Consider the following 13,980-nt stretch of genomic DNA (forward strand, 5'->3'; position numbering starts at 1 on the left):
GCCTGCACCTGCGAGCGCGCGGCGCCCCTGCTGCTGCCTGGCTCGGCGGCCGGCGCTCAGACTCCCGCATCCGCGCCCCGCGCTCCTCCGCCTGCGATCCTCTCCCGCCCGCCCGCAGTCACTCCCGGGCAGGCTCCTCGCCACGCAGGCTTTATAGGGGGAGGAGGCTCCCGCGGGAGGTAAACAGCAGCCCTTGCGCAACGCCCAGCTGGTTCTCCCGCTTCCCCAGTGGGGACTGGGGAGAAGGTGGGGCCCGCGCGGCTCCCGGGTCCGGGCCGACGGGGGTCGCCAGGGGGCGCTCCGAGGGCCGCTGGCCGGGTGCGCGGGGAGCCCCCGCCCGCACGAGGGCCCGAGTCTCACCCCCACCCCCACCCCGTGGAGCGTGGCGGGCAGGGCGCCCCGGCTCGCTCTTGGCAAGTGTGCCTGCGTCGCCAAGGTGTGAGTCAGCCCGTGCGCCCGGCACACCTGACATCCGCTCCCGGTGCTCGCGGCTTTGGCACCGCTGAGCGCTGCTTCGTGTGTGCTGTCACTCCCGCTGTCGCCTCTCTCTTTCCATCTTCCTGTCTTACCTATTAAGGGCTGAAGCCTTGCGGAAGGGGTGGGAGTCGCGCCCACACTCCCACCGAGGAGTCAGGACGGATTCTCCCCGCTCACCTGACGCCTGACGTCCCAAGGCCTCCCCTGCCCGGCTTCCTCTCTCTTTCTGGTTCTTTCTCTTGGCTTTCCCTCTGTGCATTTTTATTTCTATTTGTCTCTTTCCCCCTTTCTTTGAAATGTACCCCAGCATTATCTACTCAAGCTGTCGGAATTCACTGAGACCGGGAGAGCTGAACTCTCCAGGTTGAACAGTGAGGAAATGACCAGAATGCACCCTGGCTGTGTCCCAACCCTACCTCTTTTTCTTTTTCTTTCTTTTTTTTTTTTTTTTTTTGTTTTTGTTTTTGTTTGAGACAGAGTCTGGCTACGTAGCCCAGGCTGGCCTCAGACTCAAAGCAGTCCTCCTGCCTCAGCATCCCTGGGGCTGGGATTACAGGTGTGCACCACTATACTGAACTTTATCCCTGCCTTTGAAAAAAAATTGTTTATTTTATTGCAGATCTCTAGAACTCCCTCCTCTTTCCTGATGTTCCTTCTGATCTTCTTTGGGCCCTCTTCCCTGACCTCCATTTTATGTCCTTTTTCCTCCTCCCTCCTCTTCTCTTTTCTTTTGCTGTGTGCTTTTTTCTCTTCCTGGCTCTTCTGCCTTTCCCATGGCTGGCCTTTTTGTCTGATACCCTTCCTTGGGGGGTGGTAAGTAAGTAAATGCCTAGGTGTATACAATTGTGATCATGCACACCGTGTACAACATGTGTTCATTGACGTCCACATGGACGCACTGTTAGTAAGATGCATTCATAGAATGCAAACACCCCAGACACATTGGAATAGCCTCATATACGCTGATATCACTGGAGTGGAAGCCCAGGGTTATTTAAGATGCATGTATACATGCAAAGAGACACTATCATTAGTTTTATTGTCAATAATAACAAGAAAACAACAGCAGTGAGTCCTCATGGAGCAGCAACACTTTATTAGGAACCCCTTCCGGGCACCCTTCTCCCTCCCCCCCATTACGGTCAGGGAGATACTCAGTGTGACCTGTGACAAACAAACCTGCACAAACAAACACGTGCACATACACACTTGTTTTGGCTCTCGGCTCACTGAATGCAAGATAAAACTCAAGCAAAAGACTACAGATAGGATCAGCATGTTTTTATAAAAGGTGGACTTCTGTGTTATGGTAGGCAGAATAATGCCCCTTCAAAAATGCTAGTCCTTGATGTGAGGGTGACCTGGCTGTGACATCTTCACCCCACTGATTGCCAGGCTTGACTCAGCAGACCCGGCTGGGGGTGGGTGTCCCCTTCCTCCCTCACCGCTCCTTCCTGGAGCTGAGGACCACCAGCCCGTGGAGGATGGCATTCCTCAGTCAAGGGTGTATGAGTAGCTGTGCTGCCCTAGGACCTCGAAGCAAGCTCTCCCAAAAATGCTATGTCCTATTCCTGTAAACTGGGCATTTTACCTTACTTGGAAAAGAGGAGTTAATTCGCACAGGGAATTATGTTTGAGAAATGAGAGACTATCCCAGAGATCCAAAGGGTCCACTGCAATCACAGGGGTCCTTAAAAGTGGAAGGCAGGTGCAAGAGGACAGCCAGACACAGCAGCATGAGCAGGCCTTGGCCTGACATCACTGACTTTGAGGACTGGGAGGGAGCCGTGAGCTGAATGCAGATGACCTCTAGAAGGTGTACACGCCAAGGAAAGGGCTTCTCCCTCAGAGCACCGGGAGGAACAAGCCCTGCCGACACCGTGATTTCACCCAGCAGCACCCTTTCTATATGTGTGAAACACAGGGCCGTCAGATGGTAAGCGTGTGCTCTTCCCAGCCACTGAGCTTGTGGGAGCTTGTTACCGCAGCGGCAGGCAGCTGGTGCTCATGCTTGCCTTCTCCTGGTCTCTCCCCCTGTCCCTCTCTGCACTTGTCTGCTTTGTGCCCCCCCCATCTGTCCTGTTTTCTGGATTTCACTGCCTTTCTTGGCCTTCTTCCTAGTTCTCTTTCATCTCTTTTCCTTTAGGCTGCTTCTATGCTAGGAAGCTCTAGGAAGCTCTACCTCCACCTTCAAAGTCTCTTACACAATGAATTCTTTCTGGACCTGGGCCTGGAGTCCCGGGGAGATGGCTGCGTCTCTGCAGGGGACTTACACGTACTGCCGCCAATCCAAGCACCATCTCACGGCCCTCAAGGTTCACAACCTCGATTGCACGCTGGAATCATCTGGAAAACCTTTAAACTCCTAATGCGTACATGACAACTCAGACCCATTAAACTGACCCTCCCTGGGGAGGGCCCAGGCGTGGGCAGTTTTAAAAGTCTGCAGGGGCCCCAGTGCTTAGCCACACACTGTCTATATGGTGGTGGTTGACAGTGGACCTGCTCCTCGCATGTCATGCCTTCAGACTGAACTGCGGGCCTTGCACCGTCCGTCCTTGAGATGCCAGGGCTGACCTTGCTGTACCCTCGCTTTTCCTTCTGCCCCTTTCACCTGGCTCTCGCCATCTCCTCGTCAGGTTTCAGTCCAAAGGCGACATATTCAGAGAGGGTTTTGTTGTTGTCGTCATTGTTTTTGTTCTGTGATTGAACCCAGGGCCTACGCATGCTGCCGGAGCTAACCCAGCCCAGAGAGGTGCTCTTCACCACTCAGGCTGCAAGCAGCTTCCTGCAGAGGCCCTCACTCTCTCCTCAGATTACTTGTCGTCCACCATCGTCATCGCTGTCTGCACCCATCTGTGTATCTGTTTACTGGTTCTGTCCGGCAGGTGTTAAGCAAGGCAGCGCAGGGCCCCAACCTTCACACGCTCGGCTGCTGGAGGTGCACCTGGCCGTGCGCCCAGTGCAGGTGCCAGGCAGCCTGTGTTCAGTGCTGAGTTACTCATCACTGATTGGGCAAAGCCAGAGGAGCGTTGGGCTGGCCCTGCTCACACCTCCGAAATGCCAGACAGAGACATTCTTATCCTTCTCCATCAGTAGTCCTTCCTCCCTGGCAGGTCCTGGGCTCTGTGCTGGGAAACACTCCCGTGATAAGAGACGAGGCTCGAGGTCCAGCCGAAGGAGCTCGCGAGGCCTTGCCACCCCCTCCTCTGAGCAGGTGATCAGGGCTCCTCGAACAGTGTCCACTCAGCCTTCATGCTGGTGATCGAGAGCTCCGCTCACGGCTCTGGGACACGGGTCAGGTAAAAGGCATTTGAATGGACTCGGCCAGGAAATAGCTCACTTTCCAAGCCCTAGTCCTTCCCTCCCCGACTTCCTAACAGCTCTGCACTTGATCTTATTCCCTCTCAAGTTCCTTCTCTCTTCAGAGGTCCAGAGAGCGGAGGTGGTTTTGTGAGTGCGTTGGTTTGGCTTTGTCGGCTGCACTTGGCCACAACAGGTCCCGCCTGTCTGTTGCCATCCACAGGCCTCCCTCCTGATGCAGGCGCCTCCCACACATCTGTCCCCACCCTCCGCCGCCTCCTCCTGTGGCGTAAGACAGCACAATAGCCACTGGTGACACAGGGAGAAATTAGAGGCCAGGCAGGCTGTAGCCTAACCCTTCTGTTCTTTTCCTTCTCTTCCTTGCTTCTTCTCTCTCTTTGTTCGTTCTTTGTCCATCTCTCCTTTCAGTAGTTGCCCATCTTTTTTTTTTTTTTTTGCCTTTTTTGACACGGTTTCACTATGTAGCTCAGGCTGGCCTTGAACTCACTTTGTAGCCCAGGCTGGTCTTGAATTCACTTTGTGGCCCAGGTGGGCCTCAGACTCATAGCAGTCCTCCTGCCTCAGCCTCCCAAGTGCTGGGATTATAGGCATGTGCCACCAAGCCCGGTTTACTTGATTTTTTTTCTTTTTTGACCCTGGGAATTGAACTCAGGACCTGTGCTTCCCAGGCAGGTGCTTATGCAACTGAGTTAAATCCCCAGCCCATCCTCTTAAATAGTCCCCAAGTCCTTGCGCCTTCAAGGGGGAGGTAGGTACGAAGAGGTGTTCAGGAGACTGCAGACAGACCTGTCTCGGTCCTGCCCTTAGGACGCGTGGTGAGGCGGGTGGAGTGTGTCCTCCATCAGCTGAAATCTGTCGTTACTCAGTGAGGGTGGAACAGGGCGCGTGTGTGCAGCCACGGTCAGTGCACGAGTGGGGCAGAGCAGACGAAGGCGTCTGCTGGCAGACGGGAGAAGCAGAAACGTGTCAGGGAGGCGACCTGAAACGGAGGGAAGGTTAGGTCAAGTGACACGAGAGCGGAAAAGCTCGGACAGAAACCATGAAGCAGACTTGGGGGAGAAAACCAAGAGTGGGAAGAGAGAGTCCCGGAGGTAAGAAGCCCAGATGAAGAAATCACTGTTCTTTTTCACCCCCGTTTACGGTGCCTTTCCTGTGGTTTTCTTCATCCCAATTTTATCTCTAATCACTCGTCTTTTAAGAAAGACTCTGCAGTTTGCTGTGTGCTTTAAAACAACTGTAAGTTCTCTTTAAAAAAAGCCAGTTTATACTGGCCATACAGGCAATCGCAGCACTCAGGAGGCTGAAGCAGGAGGATCACCTGAGTTTGAGGCCAGCCTGGGCTACAAAGTGAGTTCAAGGCCACCCTGACTCTGTGCCAAAAGGGGGTGGTTTTCCTAATCAACTGCTCCAGTGACCCTAGGTACAACACCCCCACCCCCACCCCACCCAGGGGCAGATAGCTTGGAGGTGTGGAATTGAGGAAGAGGATTTGGCCAGACCGGCCCAATCAGCCCTGCGGCTCAGAGGGCTCAGAGTAATGACCTAGGGTGCAAGAATGTCACCCCACCGCCCCTGCAGTGCTTGCCTCACCCTGTGACAGCTTTTCCAGCCTTGGCACTGGGACTCTGGTGTGCTGAAGGGTTTGACTCAGCCCGAACAGCTGGTTCGAGAGAGATCTAGGGCTGAAGCTCAAATTTCCCGGCTCCACGTTCTGTGTCCTTCGCCTTAAAGATTAACCCCTTCCTTCTGAGCCTTTGCTTCTCACTCGTCCCCCACCCCGACCCCCGTGCCCGCGCCTGTCTGCCTCTCTGAGACACTGTGCCCCCTTCACGCTCCTCTCCAGGGCTCACCTGTGCCCGTCCGTTTACAGCCCCTCCCCCCACGTCTCTTCTTCGTCCATCCTCTAACCCCCTTAGACACTCGCTGTTCGTTGCCTCTTGTCAGCCTGCCCAGGCCCTTTCAGCAGTATTCCTGTGCAGGCTTTCATCCATCCCACGCAGTCACTCGCAGGGCTGTGCACCTAGCGCTGTCCTGGGAGTTGGGGACACAGCGGAAAGCAAGCCCGTCTCAGTCCCCGCCCACTAGCCTACTGGGGGAGACCAACAATAAGCAAGCAAACAAACACATTAACAAGGCAATTACAGGGTATGACCAAGTGCTTTCAGGAGCCTGAAGGGCGCGGCCTGTGGAGGCGTGCACTGCTGTTGACAGGAGTTAGTAAACGCTCCTCTGAGCAGGCGACACTGGAGCTGAGCCCTGCCTGGTTTGGGGGACCCAGGAGGGAGCAGAGAAGAGCCCTCGAGGCCCTAAGCTGGGAGCAGTCTCGAAATACGAACAATTCCTTAGGGACCAGGAGAAGGACTTGGGCTGTGTTTGTTTTAAGTGAGGACTGCATGGTCTGATTTGGGAATTTAGAAGTTCATTTTTTCTGAATAGACTTTTCTCCAAATTTCTTTTCTTATCTATCATCTCCTTCACCTTGTTTACATTCAGGATGAGCAAAGTTAAGTTGACAAGGAAGATGGGGGTGGCGGGATGGGGCAGGTTATAATCTCCCGGGTAATGCCTGAACAAATATTTCAGGGAGGTGAGGGAATGGGTCAAGTGCTCCCCGAAGAGTCTGGTCTAAAAGGAGGGGAAGCAGGTGTGGAGGTCCTGACCCCGAAGCACTGGTGTGAGATTAGCGGAGGTCCAGGCAGCCAGAGCCAGGGAGGGACAGGAAGTCAGGTGACACAGATTCGAGGACTTTGTTCAACACCGACAGACGGAAAGGGGCCGGTGCTGGGCGTGCTGTGGAGCTGAAAGGGCTTGTTGCCGGGCTGAGGTGGCGGTGGGAGGAACTGAGTGGACCTGCGGTAGGGACCTGGGCCCTGTGCTGGGAGGACGGGGCCACCCAGGCTGAGGCGGGAAGACTGAGCCGTGGCTTGGAGGGGAGCTCGGGTTCGGCGGACGTGGGAAGCCGTGTGTGGCGTGAGGTGTGTGGCCCCTGGTGAGGGTATGACCTTATGAGCAGTGGCAAGAACAGAAAGAACAAGAGTAGCTCGTATTAATGTTCGCGATTTCCAGCGCTGAGGTTCGTGTTTGTTCACTGATCTCTTACCCACATCAGTCGAGTGTGGCGTTCCAGTTCCAGGGCGGAACCTGGGTCCTTGCCTGTCTGCCGGGGTCACAGGTGGCCTGCGGCAGTCAGGGCTCTGGTGCTTCTCCGGACGGACGCAGCGCCGGGGCCCTGGCTCTGGGGTCAAGACTGTCAGGGAACACACAGACCGTGAGTCAGAAAAACCAAGCCAGAAACATGCAAGGAAGCCTGCGGCACAGCATGGGCACTCAGAGTGACCTAGAAAGTCCTAATGGGCGAGGGCCAGCCCTGCCACCGGGCAGCCTCCCTCCCTCCCTCTCTCCCCGTGACCTGTTGCCAAAGTATCCCAGGCATGTCCTGGCACCCAGCCTGCCAATTAGCACCCAGCCCCTCCCTCTGACTCCCTCCAGAGCCTCGGCGGTCCCCCAGCTCACCCCTGCAGCCCTGCCCTGCCCGGCCCTGCATCTCCAGGAAGAAAATTAGCCCAGGATCCGCCTTGGGCTCCGCAGCTCCCACATGGCCCCTCCCTGCGCAGAGCGTGGCCCCTGCGTGGCAGCCTTTTATCTGCCACCTCTGAACACCTCTCTGAGCGTCCTTGAAACCAGGCCTTGGTGGAGGCGTCCACACCTGTACCCGCCTCGCTTCCCCTGGGGTGGCAGGTGGGGCGGGAAAGGAGGGTGAGGCCTTGAGGGAGTGGGGGAAAAGGGACCCGAAAAGCTCTTGAGATGGTTCCAAGGCGGCTGGGAACTGTGCCTAGGAGGAGAAGGTCAGAGGCCACAGACATGAATGCCGAGGAGGAATTAGGGGTGAACAGGGCCCCCCGAGTTAGGCATGGGAGGGTGGAGCAACAGCCTCAGAAGAGAGGGACGGACAGACACGGGGAAGGGCGGAATTGGCTGGGCCTGGGTTTCATCAGAACAACCCTCAATCGGAAATCAACTTGGGGAATGGTAGCGACACTTTTCTATTTTTAGAACACCGTCATCGCTTCTCTCTGTTCCTTCACAGCCTCCTCTGTTCTCCTTCACCACCCCACTCTCTCACGCACCGTTCTGCTAGCGTCGGCCACAGGCCGTCTCCCACCGCCTCCCACGGCCAGGCTGGCCGAGGCTCCCTTCCCTCGCAGACACCCCTGTACAAGCGGCCCCAAGCTGGCCTCGGCCCAGCGGCACCTCGGATGCACCTTCTGTCATAAAGCATACACTTTATGTCATAATTCTTCCCGGTATCATTACTGCCACCGTAAGGGCACACTTACAGAAGAGCAGACTTGAGGCATATTACCGCAAAAGTTAGAGATCAGTCTAGCCTGTGCCTGTGCTCCTGCTGCCTGGCAGGCGGATAGTCAGCCTTGATGTGTGCCGGGCCAACCTGACTGTGTCCAGCTTGGGTTTTCCTTAGTTATAAAAATACATGTTGTTTCCAACTTGCTTCAAGGACTTCCTCTGGGACAGACTGGCCCAGTCAAGGACCATTTAACTCTACTTGCTCCACTCAGACCCCCTCCCCTCCTTCCCGGAATGTTAGACAATTCCTTTTAAGTAGACCTGCCTGACAATGTATGACGTAATTCTCGTATTCCATGTAACCAATCATGCAATAACCTGCTGTCACCTTTGTACTTCCCACTCGCAAACTCTATTTAAACTGAACTCAAACCTGACTCTGAGGCTGGGCGTGGTGGCGCACACCTGTAATCCCAGCACTTGGGAGGCTGAGGCAGGAGGATCATTGTGAGTTCGAGACCAGCCTGGGCTACAAAGTGAGCTCAAGGCCAGTCTGAACTGCATAGCGAGACCCTGTCTCAAAAAAAGAACCCCCCACCAAAAAAACAAAAACAAAACCCTGAGTTGGCCGGTGATTTGAGCCGCTGGGTTCCCCAGCCCACGAGCATAATAAAAGTTGCCTTCTAACTCCTCGGTGCAGAGATTTCCATTTGGTTTGATACTGGTTTTTTTGCAATACTTTACAGAGGCTCAGAGACCAGCGAACTGCCCCGATCTCACAGGACATGAGCTCTACTTTCTGTCTCACACACCGCAGCAGCTACTCTGCATGTTAAATGGAAAGGAGGTGTTAGACCTTAGGAAGTCAAGGATTCCCACTCCACGATGTTCACGGGGCATTCTGTGCTCCCGCTGGTGTGCAGAGCACAGGAGACTCTAAGACAGCCTGCTTCTGAAAGACAGAGCTTCTGGCTGAGGAGCCTAGGACCAGACAGGGTGCCCCCGGGCCGAGGCCAGCTTGGGGCCACTTTCACAGGGGTGTCTGCAAGGGAAGGGAGCTCGGCCAACCCGGCTGTGGGAGGCGGTGTGAGATGGACTTTGGCCAAAGCTAGCAGCGCAGTGTGTGGGAGAATGGGATGGTAAGGAGAACAAAGGAGGCTGTGAAGGGAACACAGAGGAGTGAAACGGTGATGAGCATATTGAAACCCGCCGCGTGGTGCGGGGCAGGTAGCAGGGAGTCTACAGCCGCAGCCCTGTGAGGCCGCATGGTGCAGGGCGGGTGGCAGGGAGTTTATAGCCGCAGCCCTGTGGGGTTGCAAGGTGTTTTCCATTATGTCGGGGTCACGGGAACCTACGGGAGGGGAAGAACATTCACTTGGCATCCCTGTGCATGGGCTGACACGCAAAGTGCTCTCACATGATTATGTAACTTAAATCATGTAGCAGGAACAAGGAGGAGGCCAGGGTGTAGCTCAGTGGTAGAGTGAGTGCTTCACATGGGTCCAATCCCTGCACCAAAACAAAGCAAAAGACAAAAGAATGAGGAAAGCCTGTGTGGGCCGGCAGGAGAAGATCCATCTTTAAGACCCATGGTTAAAGGAAACAAGTGCAGACTACGATGTACTATGAGCTACGGTCATTATTCAGGAAACACCCCAGGACGGGGCAGAGAGAGCCAGGTGCATCCGGAGCAGGGTGGGCCTGGCCGCCGCGGGTGCCGGTGCGGTGACTGTGGCACTGTGCCCGAGCTGGAGCTGAGGGGGCGTGAACTTGCCATGCTGGGTGTTTAACATCAGCGCTTTACCCTAGGCAAGTCTCGGGGTTTTATTTAAGAAGCTCTGTTAGTATATGTGTCTGGTACACAGTAAACACATCCATTATGGGGAACTGGCACATCTGCCTATCAGAGAGCTTCTCAGGGGAAGACGGCGCTCTCGTCAGACCTTAGGCTGATGCAAAGGGAAAGAAGGGACACAGAACACACGTAGATTATTTTCAGGATTTTAACGAAAGCTATGCATGCAAATAAAAGTTAAATAACTAGCTGAGATAATTACAAAAAATAGAAGCCCTTACCCATATCTCCACGACTTTCAACTATCTTAACTGGTTTGTTTTTTTGCTGTTTGCTTCCATATCTGTAAATACCAGGATTAAATTAATGCTACATGCTCTTCCAGTTTAGACATTCTCTATGGATTCACTTTTATAAAAGACATAGACTTTTTAAAAAACCAAAATCTCAGTTGGTTCAGAAACAAATATCCTCCCAACTCATTATCCTTACATTACAGCTATTTTTAAAAACCCACACATGCACACACATACATACAAATGCATGTATATATTGCTATGTGTACATAAATGTACATAAACTCAGAGAAAACTGTCCTGGGAAATCACATCAAATCAGAATTCAGGGAGACAGCAGCTGAAGGGACTTTCACTCCCCCCGTGTTGCTTGGATTCCGTATGAATAAACATGTACATTGATTATGCAACTTGAAAAAGCAGAGCCCATAGGGCAATACGAAAGGTGATGATCATTAACCACAGTTACAGACATGAAAATCTAACACCCAGAAAACTAAACAATTGGTCCCAGGTCTTGCAGCAGGCGAACACACTGGCAGGAAGCAGACTTGAACCCAGAGGAAGAGAAGGAAGGGACGAGAAGACGTGAGACTACGGCAGGACGGCGAACACCGTGTGCCTGTGTTGTCTGGGACGGGAAGAAGTCCCGGATGGGAAGAATTCCAGGCCGCAGTCAGTGCCGTCTGATGTGGACGGAAACCAGGGACAGCCAGACCGACCCCTGGACGGAGGGTGCGAGGCCATGGCCCTGTCTTTGGAGAGCTTCCCAGAGCACTCGGGAGCCAGGCATGTGCCCAGCTGTTGACTTATCCCACAGTGAGTCACTGGATCCCTGAAACTGGTGCCAGGTGAGATCACCACCCCACAAGGCACGAGGAGTAGTAAGAAGGCCCTTGGGGTCCGGGGAGACGAACCTGTCCGGTCAGAGGCCATTGTCACAAAACCAGCAAAGAATTCATATCTTACAGGTTTCCTCGGGACTCAGATGAGTAGGTGTGGGAGTCACACCTGGGAGGCTCTGACACCAGGCAGGTGATAAACAAAACAGCCCATCCACGAAAACAAGGTACAGAGCCTCTGTCCGGGAGAGAACAGGGCTTCCCAGGGAGCGGGGCTGGAGCCAGGCCCCAGCCACGGCACCCAAGTCCCGGCTGCCGCAGATCAGGGCTCAGCCCCACAGGGCCCAGGCCGGCCTGTCATCCTCCACAGCCACGAAGGGCTGTCTGGATGGAACACCGCACTGTGAGCTGGTGGACTTTGCGGCCAGGCTGGGGTTGTGTGCCCTGGAGAGGACCTCGAGATGTGTGCTGTTTGAAGAGTCCTGTGGGTTCTGCACACACAGATACACAAGTCCCAGCCCCCCACCATTCCCTACCCAAGGCCCGAGAAAGGAAAGAGCAGCCATGCCCTTCTGAAGCACAAGACTCACTTTACACCCTGCCCTCCTCCAAGGTGCACTCTGTCCTATGAAATGCCAGCCTCAGACAAGTTTACTCTGAAACTATACCTGGTGACACACAGCAAGACCACGCTGTCATCCCTTCAGAACACAAACCAGAAACAAAATAAAACGAAAAACCACAGTCACGGTGCCACCCACAAAATACCAGACACCCTTTATTTTGACCAAAAGCAGTGACTGTTACTTTTTTCTCCTTCCTCCTTCCTTCCCTCCCTCCTTTCTTTTGTCCTCTCTCTCCCACCTCGTTCTTTTGCTGAATGAACCCAGGGCCTTTGTGCTGAGATACATCTCCAGCCCTTTTAAAATTTTTTTCTTTTGAGAGCGTTCCATTGAGTTGCCCAGGCTGGACTTACACTTGCAATCCTCCTGCCTCTGCCTCCCAGAGTGCTGGGATGACAGGTGTGCGGCACAATGCCCAGGTGCCTCCCCCACTCCCAGTCATAGTTTTATTCTCATCTTAGTCTCCCCTCTTGGTCAAGATATTCAGTCAACTATGCTGTACTTTCTGACAGTATTTGTAACATATGAAATGTATGGGGGAGGGGGAACCAGCAGAGACCACCAGGCTTGTGTAAAGGCAACATGAGTGGACTTCATTGTGCCTGGGTGCAGGCAGAGAGCCGGTAAGACCATAAGACCGTCTGCCCTGAACAAAGAATGTCCCTTTACAGGGATGGAGAGAGGGCAGGGGATGTTTGGCGGGAAGATTTTAATAAACATCTGTGGTCAGAGTTCTCTGGCAGTCTTGCATCTCAGTGGGCAGAGTGCTTGAAGGCCTGTTCTAAGTGTTCGGGAGTCCCCGGATGTCCCGGGGCTGCAGAATCCCTTGTCCCGTCTTCTTTCCTGTGCTTGGTGATGGCAGCCTCAGCGCTGAGCTGAGTTCCCTGCGGACAGCAGCGCCTCTGCTGGCATGCACCCTGGGGGCTGGGAGTTAGGGCCCATTCAAGCCTTCTAGTGTTAATCTAGAGTGAAACTTCCCTCTTTAGACCCTTCTTAAACCACCCAGCCCAAGTCTAAGTGCCATGGCGGGTTTATTTACGGAGAGGCCCGGCGATTCCCCGAGGGGTGCACTCTCCCTCTCTGCAAAGCACAGCGAATCCAAGCTGTTCCACCACAGGTGTGTGCCTTGGGGTTTGGGTTGGAGAACGTTAGGGACAGTGCTCTTTTCTTCACCCTTACCCTCTTTGGTGATACAAAGAAGGCAGGGAGTGCTATGCGAAGGGACAGGCCGGTCAGCATTCTCTCAGTGAGTATTTATGGTAGAATTTTTAGAAGTTTTTTTGAGACAGGGCCTTGCTATGTAGTGTAACCTGGCCTTGAACTCACAGCAATCCTCCTGCCTCAGCCTCCTGAGTCCTGGAATTACAGGTGTGCACCACCATGCCCAGCAGCAAGTCTCTATAGAGCACCCCCACACGCCGCAGATTGCACTAGGTTGCAAGGATCATGGGAAGGGCAGCAAGATTCCTGCGTCTTCTGGAAGCTCTCCTTGGGGTGACTTGTGGAGATAAGTTTGACACCAAGCTTTGCCTGGGGGCTGCTGCGGGCTCACAGAGGAGGGGCAGTTAAAGCAGGCTTTCTGGAGCCCGTGCACTGAGGGCGCTGGAGGGTGAGGACAGTCTCAGGACAAGAAAGGAAAGCAGGTCAGGGAGATGGTGAACAGTGTGTGTGTGTGGGGGGGTTATGCAGTTTGTTCTCACAAGAGCAGAAATGCTGTAGGAGGCAGGCAGGGAGTGGGGTTCAGGCTAGGGGCACTCACAAATCACAGCATGGAGTTCAGTCCTTTAGAGAAATGGGCAGTATGGAAAGTCCAGCAAACTTTGGTATGCTCAGATTAGATTTTAAGGAAACATTTGAATGTCTGGAACTTTCTTTAAAATGCATATATTTGGTGGGTGTGGTAATCCCAGCACTCAGGAGGCTGAGGCAGGAGGACTGCAGCTAGTCTGAGGTCAGCCTGAGCTACATAGAGAGTTCAAAGCCAGCTTGAACTACATAGTGAGACCCTGTCTCAAAAAATAAGTAAAATAAAAAAATAAAAATAAAAATAAGTAAAATGCTGATGACAGACGCTAGGCGGTGGGTGTTTAGGCGTCACTGCAAAGCAGTCCGACTCAGAATTCTGTCTGTTGAAAATGTTCCAGGGCCGCTTTGGGAAGCAGTTTCTTTGGCGTTGGTCCTGGAGCGCGATGGCGCCGAACGGGTCCGGAGGCGCGCAGACGAGGGGCAGCCCCAGGGCACCCGCGGCGGGAGCGGGGACCCTGAGCGCAGCGCGCGGAAGGACGCGGCCGCCCTCCGAGACCTCCGCACTCACGTCG

At 54.1% G+C, this 13,980-nt stretch overlaps 1 protein-coding gene across 1 annotated transcript in view; it reads right to left on the reverse strand.

Annotated features, from left to right (window-relative positions):
• Nucleotides 1–373, reverse strand: part of Rnf39 (ring finger protein 39) — a gene marked incomplete in the record, with an annotated part of 5,117 nt that extends 4,744 nt beyond the window's left edge. The window contains 1 exon segment of the mRNA XM_013509780.1: nt 1–373.
• Nucleotides 374–13,980: the final 13,607 nt, after the last annotated feature.

Source organism: Chinchilla lanigera, unplaced genomic scaffold (assembly GCF_000276665.1).
Source record: "Chinchilla lanigera isolate Chin_1 unplaced genomic scaffold, ChiLan1.0 scaffold00182, whole genome shotgun sequence".
Lineage (NCBI taxonomy): Eukaryota > Metazoa > Chordata > Mammalia > Rodentia > Chinchillidae > Chinchilla > Chinchilla lanigera.